This window comes from Mus caroli, unplaced genomic scaffold (assembly GCF_978045245.1).
Source record: "Mus caroli unplaced genomic scaffold, Mus_caroli_1 scaffold_18, whole genome shotgun sequence".
Lineage (NCBI taxonomy): Eukaryota > Metazoa > Chordata > Mammalia > Rodentia > Muridae > Mus > Mus caroli.
The window spans coordinates 9,165,141-9,175,930 of NW_028227273.1; positions in this window are offsets into that span (position 1 = coordinate 9,165,141).

Sequence of the window (10,790 nt, forward strand, 5' to 3'; positions counted from 1 at the left end):
TGGTCTTCATATGGTCTGTGAATTGAATCTTGGGTATTCCAAACTTTTAGGCTAATATCCATTTATCAGTGTTCTTTTGTGACTGGGTTACCTCACTCAGGATGATATTTTCAAGTTTCATCCATTTTTTATGTTTTTGCTTGTTTGTTTGTTTGTTTTGAGACAGGGTTTCTCTGTGTAGTCCTGGCTGTCCTGGAACTCACTCTGTAGACCAGGCTGGCCTCGAACTCAGAAATCTGCCTGCCTCTGCCTCCCAAGTGCTGGGATCAAAGGCGTGTGCCACCACGCCCGGCTTCAAGTTCCATCCATTTGCCTATGAATATCATGAAGTTGCTGTTTTTAATAGCTGAGTAGTACTCCATTGTGTAAATGACTACATTTTCTGTACCTATTCCTCTGTTGCGGGACATCTGGGGTTGTTTCCAGCTTCTGACTATTATAAGTAAGGCTGCTATGAACATAATGGAGCATGTGTTCTTGTTATACGTTGGAGCATCTTCTGGGTATATGCCCAGAAGTGGGATTGCTGGGTCCTCAGGTAGTACTATGTCCAATTTTCTGAGGAACTGCCAGACTGATTTCCAGAGTGGTTGTACCAGCTTACAATCCCACCAACAATGGAGGAGCGTTCCTCTTTCTCCACATCCTTGCCAGCATCTGCTGGCACCTGAGTTTTTGATCTTAGCCATACTGACTGGTGTGAGGTGGAATCTCAGGGACGTTTTGATTTGCATTTCCCTGATGACTAAGGATGTTGAACATTTCTTTAGGTGCTCCTCGGCCATTCAAGTTTCCTCAGATGAGAATTCTCTGTTTAGCTCTGCTCCCCATTTTTTAATAGGCTTATTTGTTTTTCTGGAGTCTAACTTTTTGAGTTCTTTGTATGTATTGGATATTAGCCTTCTATCAGATGAAGGATTGGTAAAGATCTTTTCAGCAAAATTCTGGATCCTGTTTACATAGCCAGTCTGTTAGTTTATGTCTTCTTGTTGGGGAATTGAATCCATTGACATTAAGATATATTAAGGAATAGTGAATGGTGCTTCCTGACATTTTTTTTATGTTTGTGTGGCTATCTTCTTTTGGGTTTGTTGGAAAGTTACTTTCTTGCTTCATCTATGTTGTAGTTTCCCTCCTTGTGTTGGTATTTTCCATCTATTATCCTTTGTAGGGTTGGATTTGTGGAAAGATATTGTGTAAATTTGGTTTTGTCATGGAATACTTTGGTTTCTCCATCTATGGTGATTGAGAGTTTTGCTGGGTATAGTAGCCTGGGCTGGCATCTGTGTTCTCTTAGGGTCTGTATGACATCTGCCTAGGATCTTCTAGCTATCAAAGTCTCTGATGAGAAGTCTGGTGCAATTCTGATAGGTCTGCCTTTATATGTTGCTTGACCTTTCTCCCTTACTGCTTTTAATATTATTTGTTTAGTGCACTTGTTGTTCTGATTATTATGTGTCGGGAGGAATTTCGTTTCTGGTCCAGTCTATTTTGGAGTTTTGTAGGCTTCTTGTATGTTCATGGGCATCTCTTTCTTTAGGTTAGGGAAGTTTTCTTCTATAATTTTGTTGAAGATATTTACTGGCCCTTTAAGTTGATAATCTTCATTCTCATCTATATGTATTATCCTTAGGTTTGGTCTTCTCATTGTGTCCTGGATTTCCTGGATGTTTTGAGTTAGGATCTTTTTGCATTTTGCATTATCTTTGATTGTTGTGCCCATGTTTTCCATGAAATCTTCTGCACCTGAGATTCTCTCTTCCATCCCTTGTATTCTGTTGGCTTGCATCTATGGTTCTTGATTTCTTTCCTAGGTTTTCTATCTCCCTTTGTGATTTATTTATTGTTTCTCCTTCCATTTTTAGATCCCGGATGGCTTTGTTCAATTCCTTCAACTGTTTGGTTGTGTTTTCCAGTAATTCTTTCAGGGATTTTTGTGTTTCCTCTTTAAGGGCTTCTACCTGTTTACCTGTGTTCTGTATTTCTTTAATTGAGTTATTTATGCCCTTCTTAATGTTCTCTATTATCATGATGAGATGTGATTTTAAATCAGATTCTTGCTTTTCTGGTGTGTTGGGGGTATCCAGCTCACTGTGGTGGGAGAACTGGGTTCTGATGATGCCAAGTAGCCTTGGTTTCTGTTGCTTATGATCTTGTCCTTGCCTCTTGCTATCTGGTTATCTCTGATGTTAGCTGGTCTTGCTGTCTCTGACTGTGGCTTGTCCTTCCTGCAAGCCTTTGTGTCAGTGCTCCCAGGAGACCAACTCTTTCTGGGAGGAATTTGTGTATGGAGGGCTGTGGCACAGGGTGCAGACAGGAACTGGGAGAATCCTGTCCCCAGCTGTTCCTTGCTTCCTGTGTCCTGATGGCTCTAGACTGGTCCCTCTTGAGCCAGGAATTTGAGCAGAAGTGGTGGTCTTACCTGTGCTCACAGGCGTGTTAGTACTCCTGGGACTCTGGCTCTCTCCCGGCGATATTTGGGTATGGAGAGCTGTAGCACAGGGTCAGTTCCAGGCTTCAGTACTTTAAATGATAATTCTGTTGTTGCTTTTGGGCAAAGATCTGGGATGCCATCAGCTGACCCGTTGCGTGTACCATAGAGTCCAGCATTCAGCAAGCAGTGATGGCTTCCCTCCAGACAATCACTGAGGAAGAGAGCAGCAGTGTGGGAGAAAGAAGCATCAGAGTGCCGCTTACAGGCAGAGGTAAGCGCTAGAAAGGGGGACCCAAGTTGCACACGCCAGGGCAGAAAGTCTTATTAAAGCAAAGCTTAGTGTTTCGCAGAGTTGTTTTAACCATAGTATATATATATATGTGTGTGTGTGTATAGATATATATGGAAAATAAAACAGTTTACAAGAATCTGGGTGAGGAGTAACTTGCATCCCCCCTCACCTCGGCAACCAGCTCAGACATCGCTCGCCACGGCCGCGAGGTGGCAGCAAAAACCCGCTAATGTTCAGGCATCCATCCAGCCCCGGAGAACGGGAACGTTTTGGATGTTCCTTGAGATATAGGGAAAACTAGTTTTTTGGGGGTCTCCAGATAATAAAAATTCAAATACTATATGGAGAGATAGACAGAGTCTATCTCTCCTGACCTGCACCCCTCTGGGCTCTCCCTGCCTTCCCATCTCCAGGAAACCCATCCAGTCTCCTGTCTCCTCTGGTCCTTTTTTGGTGTCAGGTATTGCTCTGGCAGCATCCAGGCCTGCCTTCACCCTTTCCCAGTTGCTTCTTTCCATTCCTGAGAATGACACTGGAAGCTGAGCAGTCTAAATAATTGTTCCTTTGATCTCTCTCTCTCTCTCTCTCTCTCTCTCTCTCTCTCTCTCTCTCTGCCTCTGCCCCTCTCTCTCAGGACATGGACGCTGGAGAATTACAAGGAGTTAGTTTCGGAAGGTGCCAACTGAGTGTCGGGCCAGGAGACCCCAGAGTGCAGTGGAAACCTCAGGGTAAAAAGCCCAGAAACTTGGGTTCAACTTCTGTCCACTCTGGGATTCAAAACCACCCTTACTTCATAACATGTTCTCTAAAGCCACACTTCCAGCGAAGGGTTGCTGCCTTCTCGAAAGTCTTTCTGAAATTCTTGTGGCTACAAACCGGAAAGACTGGGCCCTGGGCTTTCTCTATCCCTGGAGGCAGTCAGCCAGGCTGAGAAACAGTTTGCAGAAAGATGGGTGCACAGAAGCTGGGCCGAGCTCAGACCCAGATTTTCCTAGGTTGCTGGGAGTCTGGTAAGTCCTGAGTTTCCTGCCCCACCTCCGACCCACCTCTGACCCTCCAGCCCTTGGCAGGAGCCATACTCTTAATTACTTACTGCACTAGCCTAGTCAGCCACCTCAGTGACTGAGGACGCCCCTCCGGAGTGCCCATCCAAGCACCTCCTCCAGGGTGTCCCTGCACAGTAGAATTAAGGCAGAATGAGTGGTCATGGAAATAGACCCAGTGAGGAGTCTCACTCTGGGTAGGAGGTGGCTTGTCAACACTCCCCTCAGGCCGACGTATGGGGGCAGGGGGAGCTGACACTCTCCATATTTCTTGAAGTCACAGGGAGTGGAGATCCAGGACCATTGCATTATAAGCCATAAGCCCACAAATCAATGATAACCTCTGAGGATGGTCCTTTGAGCTTTCACTAAGGCTGTTTTGGCTGCTCAGTGGATATGGGGTCAAGACTATATAGCTTGCTGGAACCTTGTACCTAACCTCATGTGACCTTCCCACTGACTCAACTGTCAGCTTCTCCACACCCCCTGGGCAACTCCCTACAGTCACCAGGAACCAGTCCTGCCACGCTGCTCCTCCTGGAGCCACGGCTCCATCCACACCCGAGGCCTCACACTGCCTGCCTGGAATCCCTCCACTGAATCCAGTCCGTTCGTCTGGATCAATGTTGTCCTTTCCCCTCTCCATCCCCGTGCATCCTGTGTGCACCTGTTTTCTCAACTGTCCCTTCTACCTTGAAGGTCAGCCTGAATCTCACTTGGCCCTCCTCTCTCTGTTCTTACAGAACGTAGGTGATATTTGTAGACTGAGCCGGATGCCCAGCCTACGTGCTGTTGAATGAAATCCTAGGCACACCTGTATGTGGGTGTGTCCCCCGAGTAAAATGCATATTTACCTGACTCATGCAACACGAATCAGGATCACACATATATCCACTTTATACACTATTGAGTTCAGCCCACTGGGGTACTCCAACACATCAAGCCAAGGTCTGTCCTCTCCACGAGTGGAGCCAGCTCCAGTGAGCTAGGGCCTTAGCAGGAACGGCTGCTTTTAGTCCCTTGCTGGGTGCTCTTGAAACATCAAGTCCTAAGAAGGTGTATAGTAGCCAGTCTCTTGCAGGGCTACATTCCCCCCTCAACATGAGTAAAGTGCTTGGGGCAAGACACTCCCTGACCTATTCGCTCTTGCTTTCAAACTTACTTGTCTTAAGTGCCAGCAAAGGATCTTAGAAATCTGTTTACTGGGCTACTGGTAACCCTAGGAAGAAAGACTGGGGTTGGGACATGGAGTGTGTAAGGGCAGCTGTGTGACAGTGGTCAAGTCGTTGTCCTTTCTTAGTTTTACCAGGTCTTCACTTCTAATCACAGTCTCTTAGGTTCAGAAACATCCAGAAAGAGGTAGGTAGTTGTGGCTGCAGCCTGGAGTCACGGCTTTCCATCCCCTTGATCTGTCTCAGCTGGACCTGGCCAGGGTGCAGAGGAGGTGAGGGCAGGCAGGGGCCATGGCACTCTGTGTCTGCAGAGGCTAAGCGTGCAACCCTGCTCATAATTACCACGCTCACTCATTAAAAGACCTCGCTAAGAATGTCAGTTGAATAATAGTCACAAATTAATTATGATGGTAAATACTCATCTCAGAATCAAACCGACTAAAGCCTGCTCAGGTCTGGAAGGGCTCCAGGCCACCCTCAGGCACAGGCTGGACTGTCGCCTGAGGCAGCCCAGGCTTCAAGGAGCAAGAAGATAGGCCATGCTCTGCTATGACCACATTCCCAGGAGTCAGGCTTAGAGAGGCTAGGCTGGACCACAGCGCCCCCCAGCCGTCTGAAAGAAGAAAGGCAGTTTGAGCCAAAGACTGGGGGCAGGGGGTGGGGGAAGCTTAGGGGACTGATTGCCTTGCACACACCAGTCCTTACATCCAGACCTTACCTCCTGCCTTATTTGTAGATGCCTGGTCACCTCCTCACCCCAACCCCACCCCACCCCACCCCACCCCACCCCACCAACAGTCCCTTCACATCCAGGGATTTAAAAGCCTCAGGGCACTCATCCCCGCCCCAAGCCCCACCTTTATCTTTAGTCACCTGTGCTCTATGTACAATGTGCTGGTTTCTCAGCCAGTGCGAGCCTTATCCTCTCCTGCTCAGATAAATCCTTCTACCTATCCTCTCCTCTCTGACCAGTCAGGGGGTCTTCTGGGTGTCGCGGGGTGAACACAGCCAGAGGAGATGTAAACACATGTGTACAGGCCCCGTCTGTCATGCCGGGTTTTTGACACTTTGGGTAAAATCCCGAGGGTCTGAATTAGCTTCCTTTGGGTTTAAGCTCCACCCCCTTTTCCTTACAGACCATGCTTATATAATGCAACGCGAAGGCGGTACAGGCTTATTTGCGAAATGTGGTTAGGTCAAATGCGCTTCTGTGTGAAGAGCGAGGCCTGCAACTGCCCACTGTAGGAAGCTTCTGTCTGCTCATCTGTCTGCTCACCGCTTGCAGGAGCGAGGGGATATGGGGCGCTCCGTGGTGAGGCTGCCGCCAAGGGCAGGAAATACTCCGTTCAGTTCCCAAGTCAAGCTAGCCCTGCCGCGGGTGCTCCCTCAGACACTCCGGGGTCTGCTAAGCTGTGCAGTACCACAGCGGCACATTTCCTCCACCCAGCCAGCTTGGTCCAGCTGGTTTCTCCAGAGTTTAAGCAATCTGGTCCTTTCCTGCCCTTCCTAACTCTTCTTTCTTTCTTTCTCTTTACTTTTTTGTTGTTGTTGTGTGGTTTTGTTTTTGTTTGTTTGTTTGTTTTGTTTTTGTTTTTGTTTTTTTTTTGTTTGTTTGTTTGTTTTTTTGACAGTGTCACTATAACCAGGCTAGCCTTGGACTTGTGTTAACCCTCCTGCCTCTGCCTGGGTTATAGCCATATGCCTGGCTCCTCTGTTTGTTTGTTTGTTTCAGTTCACCTCTCTTCTCTCTTCAGTCAATATTCTCACTGTCATCTCTCTCTGCGATGTCCCTCCATTCTGCTGTGTTTTCTTCCTTTGCAGAACAGCCTAGGCCCCTGGGTGGAGGGGAGTTTCAGAACAGGGCATTCTGCTCTCCTCGCCATAGGAGTCCTGTTCAGCTGAGGGTGTTTATAGTGTGCATCCTGTCTTCTCTAAATCTCTAGCTGTCTGCTGTGATTTGTAGGGAGGCCCTCTGGTAGTGGATAAGTCTAAAAGAAGTGGTCTCTGGGGGGCCCAGACAGGAGGGCAAGTGACTACAGGGTGGAGTTACCATTTTGGGGTTGGCTCCTATGTCATTGGGTGCTGAAGTTTCCTTCAATAACCTCCGTTTTCATGACTATGCCATGGCTGTGTTCTTTAAATGAGTGGACCATCCTTCTGTAGCCTCTCTCATGTATAAACTTTTGGTGAGTCACTGCCCTTCACATAGAGCAGATTGTGAGCTAGCAGTGTGTGGGTGCTATTGGTGTTTAACACAAGTGCAATTCTATTGTGGTCTGAGTCTGGGTAGCTCTGTGGGAGGAAGATCTTAAGATTGGGCAGGTTTGTGTGTGCATCCTGGAGAGAGTGCCCGCGGGGAGGAAAGATGCTTGCATTTGTGTTTGAGAACTGGTGTAAACTCTATAAGGGGTAGAAGAGAAAGACCGGCCGTGTGTTGGGTAGGAAAGATCTGTGGGTGTTGAGAAATTGTTCTGGTAGCAGGTGTGTGTGTGTGTGTGTGTGTGTGTGTGTGTGTGCGCGCGTGTGTGTGCTGTATTTATACAGAAATGGCTGGTAGCAAGATATGCATACAACATGTGGCTAGGGTATATTTGTATAAGTGTGTGTGTGTCTGTGTGTCTGTGTGTGTGGTATGTGGTCTAGCTTCTGTCAGCCTGGCTCTGCCTCCCCCCTCCTGCCGAGTCCTGCCTGACACTGCAGAGCTCAATCAGCCGCTGCATGAATACACTCGAATGGAAAGTTGTGCTCAGCTGACCGGAGAAATTGGAACAGGGCTAGTACTGCTACCTCCTCCCAGACTCTCTCACACCCCCCACCCCTCAGGCCAGACAGCCATCCCAGCCGGCTGGCTGGGACCAGGAAGGCTCAGTTCAGCTCAGCTGGGGCCCGGAAAGAGACCCGCCAGTGGGAGGCGGCAGTGGGAGGCAAGGGGCACATGCGTGAGGCCCTGCCCTGTAGCTCAATGGCTCTGGTAGGTAAGGAGACTCAGCCCCAGTGTCCAGGGAGGACTTTGAAAAGCCTCAGAGGTGGCAGCCAGTACTCCAGGTGACAGCCACACAATGGTCTGGGCAGTACAGAAAGGTCAGGGTAGCACACGCAAAGGAAGACAAGGAGTACAAGAGTCTGAGACACCCCTTGCCCTGGGGGAACTAGAGCATGGCCATTGCCCCACAGACCTGATACTAGGCTACAGGGTTAGTGACCCCTGCAAGGCACTGGGTTCAAAATGTGCCAGGCAGTTCCATTCCACTTTTGAAGAAGTACATAGGTGTCCGTGACAAACTAGCAGTGGGCTGGCAGAGGCTGGAGTTACTCCCCTGCCTCCACAGTCTCTCCCACTTGACCTGTCTAGGCCTATGCTGGTCTTCCCAGCCCTGTGTTGGAACCAGCTCTGGAGCCAACATTGGGGCTACTGGTCCCACTAAGCTCAGTTCCAGACTTCCCTAACCAGGCTCACATGCATGCCTCCAGTCCCACTGTAGACCAGCATCCCTGCCTGGCACCGTGACAGCTTCTGTGCCATTTCTCTGAAATCAGTTGTGTATCTCACCAGGGATAATCAACTTCTGGGCACTGGGCAGCAAATTTTGGCAGGATTCAGAGGGCAGGAAGAAGGGCTGAACGGGGAGCTCTGGGGTGGGGCTGGGAAGGGAGGTGGGTTAAGAGGTGAAGAAGTCAGAGGAGCAAGTTGGTCTGTCTTTCCTCCCTGGGGGAGGGGCTAGGAGCGGGTCTTGGACACAGACTTTCACAGCTTCACAATCCACTCTTCTCCTTGGGTTTCTGATGCAAATTCTAGACAACCATTGTTTGCCTCTGAGGGATGCAGAGAAGAAGAGAATTGGATGTTACTCCTCAAATGGTGTGTACCCTTAGGTATATAAAGTCCTGGCACTGGGAAAGCTCCCAACCAAATGCATTAGAAGGGGAGGCAAGAAGCCCCCAGTCCACAGAGAAGTGGTCTCAATCCTCTGATGATGAGGAGTTGCAGTGTGGCCCTGTGACTAAGAGGCCCTCGGAGGTCCACACTCTCAGCTGCAGGGGCAATTGGGTTTGTTTCCAGGAGACTGGACAGAGTTTCAGCACAGCTCTTTCTCCAGGCACCTCTGCCCAGCCATCCCATGTGACTTGACTGCTTTGGCCATAGATGGGGCTAGAAAGAAAATGGACAGGCACTAGGTAAAAGAGAGATCTGGCCAGAAAAGGGTCCCCTTTCCTTCTGTTCTCTGTTTGAAAAATCCCCTGTGACAACACCAATATCAAGGGACTGGGTGAGGGGAGAAAGTCAAAAAGTCCAGCCAACCCATTTTAGCCAAGGAGCAACTGTTGTGAGTGCGCGCGCGCGCGCGCGTACGCACACACACACACACACACACAATTTCTTAGAGGGGCAGGAAGATTCCTAGGGGTAGGGACTTGGTAGTCACATTTGTGGACAGATTAGGATGACTTAGATGTCCCCAAGCAGACTGAACCTCACAGGGCACATGTTTCCTGCACACAACAGCCTGCAGGTGTATTGGAGCCGCTGAAATTTCTGTAGATTCTCTCAGGCCGAGCATACAGACTGTACCTAAGCTATGCAGCATGAATGAAAGCCCACACTAGGCACATACCAATGACATATGTGTGCATTTATATCAAACACACAATACATCCTTTTGTATGCAGAACTTGATGAAATGGTGACCACCCAACTTTCAGAACTGCACACACACACACACACACACAGGAGACCTGTAGATAAAGTTAGAAAATGCAGTACTGGTATTGTTGGCAGACCTATATAGAAATATAGGAGTGGTTGACAGGGACCACAGGCTGTCAACAACCCCAATAAGAATCCCACCCTCTCAGGCAAAGGCTGTTGGAGGAGTCCAGTGGCTGTTTTCTTCAGTGGAGGAAGAGGCAATGGGTGGACCCAAACTTGCTTTTTCTGCAGTCCATGATGACAGAAAGAAGTGTGACTCAAGTTTTCCCCTTTGTTCTCACACAAAAAGGTCCCTGTTCCTGATGTTACTGGTCTAGTATGCTCCAGAGGTCACTGCAGCAACGATAGCCCCTTCCTTCCACCCCCTTCACCTCCCTCCGTTTTGGTTTATTCCCTGCTCTGGAACCATCCACATTGTTTATACCAAGGCAGCCATTTCTTTGGGTTGAAAGGCCCAAGTTCTGGGTCAAGTATGTGAAGAGCAGGTGACAGAATGGAGGTCCAAGCCTGGTGGCTTTAGATGGCCTCTTTCCATATTCCTGGCGTTGTCAGAAATGTGGGCTGCACAGAGCTGTTTCTACGGGCAGTGGGCACACACAGAGATTCTGACACTGTGTGCCAGGCCAGCTGGGGAGGTCGGCTGGATGCCCTGATTCTAAGAAGGGACCCCCTATGGAACCCTCCACCTCCTGTAAGCGCATGCGCTCTTGTGCACCTAGGACACCTCAAGGCCAGTCAGACCCTCTGCCCAGGGCAGGCCCGCATACCCCCCCCCCCGTGTTGTTGGGAATAAAGACAAAAGGGAAACGGAAGTCGAAATTAGTTTGGAAGCGGTCGCTAAATTTCAGACTGGTTTCTTTTTAATCCCCCTAGCTTTGAAATTGGACTTTTCAAGTGAGGGCAAGTTTTCTGAAATCACCTCTTTGGCCCCTTCTCAAGCGCACAGGCCGCCTTGGCCCAGAGCAGCAGAACCACTTCCTCCCAACCAGCTCTCCTCGGGAATTGTGAGGCCACAGCCGGCCAGGAAAGCTTGGGGCCAGCAGAGGAACGTGGTCAGCAAGGGGTAGTTTTTTTGTTTTGTTACTGGTTTTCCTTTACCATGCAAACGAACCAAAAATCCTTCAGAAACTAAGCGACTCCA